Here is a 4,453-nt window from a genome sequence, read left to right on the forward strand (position 1 = left end):
AGAATTTTTAAATGTATGATAAAGTTGAGTTGAAGAAAATTCAAGATTACCGTATGAGAAGCAGATGTGACTCATACTTTAATATACAGCATGATTTATATCTACTTTCTTTTGTAAAAAATATAATATATTTTTTAAAAAATATATTTTTTATTGATTTTTTACAGAGAGGAAGGGAGAAGGATAGAGAGTTAGAAACATGGATGAGAGAGAAACATCTATCAGCTGCCTCCTGCACATCCCCTATTGGGGATGTGCCCACAACCAAGGTACATGCCCTTGACCAGAATCCAACCTGGGACCCTTGAGTCCACAGGCTGACGCTCTATCCACTGAGCCAAACTGGTCAGGGCTGTCATAATATATTTTAATAAAAGTAAATGTGAAGAGTTCACATTTATATAATCAGTTGCATTAAAATTTAATGATCAGTGATCCAAGACTGTTAATATGGCACTTCTATTCCTCCTTTATACTATGTGTTTCTTAAAGGTAGAAACCATGCCTAATTCATCTTTGCATCCCTAATACCTAACAACCTGAATGAATGAATTAACCATCAGCAATAGAGGAAATGGACAACTGTAAATGCTATGACTTCTTTTAGCCTGCATTTACACTTATGAGAATACACAAATCTTTAATAGAGTTCTGCTGAGGCCCTTCTAGATCAAGCCATAGTATTAAAGAACATTGCTTTCTCTCCCATCTTCAAACTTAGAAAGGCAGCATAGTGTCTAGTTAGGAACATGAATGCTAAAGTCAGGATACCTGGGTTTGACTCTTTGGCTCAGCTACTTACCAGCTGTGTGACTATGGGCTGATTGCCTAAACTCTCTGTTGCCCCATCTGTAAAATGGGAATAATAAAAGTACATACTTCATGGGGTTGTTATGAGGTTTAATTGAGTGAATGTAAGTAACATATTGTGGAAAAGCATGAGACTTGGTTGGAAAGTTTGTGAGGAGGACATTCGGAGAAAAAGGGAAGTGTGTGGAAGGCCACCTGCCCTGTTTATGGGGATTCCGACTTAGGCGAGACTTAGGGGCGTGCCAAAGGTGGTGCCCCTAATTATCCCTTGACCTTTCCAAACAAGTCTGTGTACATGCAGAACCCCAGAGTTTACTGGAATCCTTATGCTTAATCTTTAGGTGTCCTTACTTAAAGGACATTACAGACACATGTGTCCTCCCAATATTACGTACCCTACTGGTTGTATTTAAAAGATAAACTTTATCTCAAACTGCTGCTACAATAAAAGCCTAACAAAGCAGGCAATTGAGGCTGTCTGGTTCCTTTAGCCAGGCAGTCCCTTAGCCCTCTCTTTCACAGCAAACATCATGTCAGAGTAATCCATTCATCTTTCACTCAGGGTCTACTGGCCAGTCCTGGCAACATATAAATGTTTGGAAAATAAAAGAAATAAATATAAGTAATGATGTACTTACAAGTTAGGAATAAGATATGTGATATTATCTATTAGTGCTGCAAAATGCATGTTCTTCATCTGTATGTCATTTTGTTATTTTTCATCATACCTGCCACATGCAATCACCAATGATATCCATGTATCTGATGGCCTACTTTTTTCCTTTACAGTATATTTCTTCAATTACTCTAAATCCTTGTAACTTAGGAAACAATAAGAATTTATTCAGCAAGTCAGTATCTTCGATTTTGATATGGCAATTCAGTATCTTCTGTACCATGTCATTTGATTATCTTGCTTCCTTTCCTTCTCTAGTTTTCTCACAGTTTTACTTCTCAGTTTTCTATTAAATTCTTATTCTGAGCTCAGTGAACAGAAACTAGAATGTGCTGTCCTATAAAGCACAAGTGTAGGCCTCCTATTTAGGGAGACTACTGTGATAAGCATTACTTTGTTTCCAAACTGGAAACACAAAAAAACAAAAACAAAATTAGTTTGTGCTTAAGTAAATAGATCTAATTATCTTCATTTCAACTGATATAATAGGTGGGTGGGAGAGATGATCTCACTTCTTAAATATGTAGAGATAGGTCTGAAGCATTCTTATATATTCTTAGAGTTGTGGGAAAACGCCTTCTTCTGAGAGTATAGGGTTCTTCTGTGGTCAGAGAAGACTAACTCATAGAATTTTGAGGTTAGAATGGGTCAACAGTCTTTCACATAATTCCATGAACAATGAGGCAATGTTGACCCCAACTGGACAAGACCTTTCAAATCCTTACTTTTATTTCCATTGCCATCGTCTTCCTTCAGACCTTCTGGTTTTCACTTTCCCTCCCCTAGGTTATTGCACTGTACTGTTTCCTTATCCTTCCCCTCCTTATCTCTCAATTATTGATCCTTCAGAATGCCATCAGAACTGTGTTCCTTAAACAGGACACTGATCAAATCCGGCTCCAGGCCACAAACTCAACTTGCTCCCCCTCACCTGCAGGATAACTCATAAACTCTTCAGGTGACAGACAAGATGTTTCAAGAAAAGACTGTCGAGGATCTGGCTGTCTGTCTTTCCAATTAGTCTCCTACCATATCCTGTCTTCTGCAATACTCTACTGCTCCTATTCCCTGGATGCACTCTGCCGTTTCCTCAAGCATATCTGTGCTTCACCATAGAACTTGGCATCATGCTATGGAGATTCACTCTCTGACAAATCTCTTTCTCACTGTATTGAAGCTCACTGAAAGCAACAATTGACTTACCCACCTCTGAATCTCAGCACCTAACCAGGATCTGAAAATGACAATTGAATCTGGAGATGTTTCCAAGTATAACATTTTATGGGGAGTAATCTCAGCTTACATTTTATGGGAATTAATCTCAGTAATAGATGATGTTAATTCATGATGATTTACTGGGGGGATAAAATATGAAATTGAGTGAATTATTTTAGTATGTGGTTCTTGCCAAATCTAAATTCAGTAAAATGATTTTCAAAGGAAATTTGGGTTCATGTTCTTAATTACTCGCTCAGTAATGACAGTTTTTCTTTTTTTAAAAAAAAGAACACAATGAAATAGAGAACTTGCCAACTAGGGCAGAATAAAAGTCCCAGTGACTCTCACCATAAGTCATCCATAGGCCTCATTGCAAAGACTTGGCTATATCAATGAACAATTTCAAGGTTGCAGGGCCAACCCTATAAGCACATTAGAGTCTGAGTCCTTACTAAAAATAACAATATCAAGTTAAAAAGTTACTTTTGAAAGCAGAGCACTATTTTACAGTTAGAACCTTCTGGACTGTAAAAAAAATCAAACAAACAATACAAAATCCCCTGGGTCAAGCTCCCATTGAAGCTAGAGTTACTGCTAGACCTTTTCAGTTTACACGATGAAATAAACTCTCTTTATGTATAGACCAATTTGGATTTATTTTTCATTTTCTATAAAATGAAGTCTAAATACTGTGCTCAACAAATATTTGTCAAATGAAGGGAAACCATAAAATGGGTAGATTACTGATCTCATAGGGCTGTTCTGAGAATTAAATGATTTAGCAATCTGAAGCACCAAGCACAATGTCTAGCAAAAAGCAGATACTAAAAACTTTCATTACATTTCTGTGCCCCTAACTTTCTCCCTACGCCCCCTCAAAGTCCACACAACACAGTTCAAAAGTGCTACCTAAACCTAATTTTACAGTACTAAGAAAATACATATTCTCAAATGTTTGAATTATTAAATACTAAACTTCTTTCCTCTAAATTCTTGCCTCCTAATAAAGACCACAACTTTAAGTATATTTCTTTGGATAGCCTCTTAAAATGTTTTACTTGTTATACACACAAAACCACAATAGTTAAAGTAACAGATTGTTAGACCTGACTTCAAAAATATTGTACATTTCTGCATGTTAAAAAAACAACGAAATTTCCAAACATGCTAAACTTGGGAAACTGTTCAATATGTGTAAATAGAGCATTCTTAAAAATCTTACAAATTGTTAAGAAAAGGATAAACACAAAGAAAAAAAAGTGTATTGAATATAAATAGTTCATTTGCAAAAGAATATCTATAAATGACCATTAGTTATAATTTTAATATCAACAAAATGTTCAAAGTTATATGTATTAAAACAACAAAATATAATTCTTCCCTTACACAGTATTGGCAAGAAGGGGGAAAGAGCAGAGACCTATGAACACCTATGCTCTATTGGCAGAAGTGTAAATTGTTAGGATGTTTATTTACAAGTTATATAAAACTTTCAAAAATATATATAATCTTTGACCCAGCAATTCTACTTCCAAGAATTTATATTTAGAAATTAATAATAGAAATTCTCAAAGAGTTAGGAACAATGATGTTAATGGAACATTCTTTATAATGGTGTGAAAAATTAAAAGCAGGATAATAGCAATTATCTATTATTTAGTTGTTGAAATCCCAGCTATTAAATTTATTACATGTCAAATACTGTACTGAATATCACATATATTGTCTCATTTAGTCTTCATTTTATAG

This window comes from Myotis myotis, unplaced genomic scaffold (genome assembly GCF_014108235.1).
Source record: "Myotis myotis isolate mMyoMyo1 unplaced genomic scaffold, mMyoMyo1.p scaffold_m19_p_2, whole genome shotgun sequence".
Taxonomy (NCBI): Eukaryota; Metazoa; Chordata; class Mammalia; order Chiroptera; family Vespertilionidae; genus Myotis; species Myotis myotis.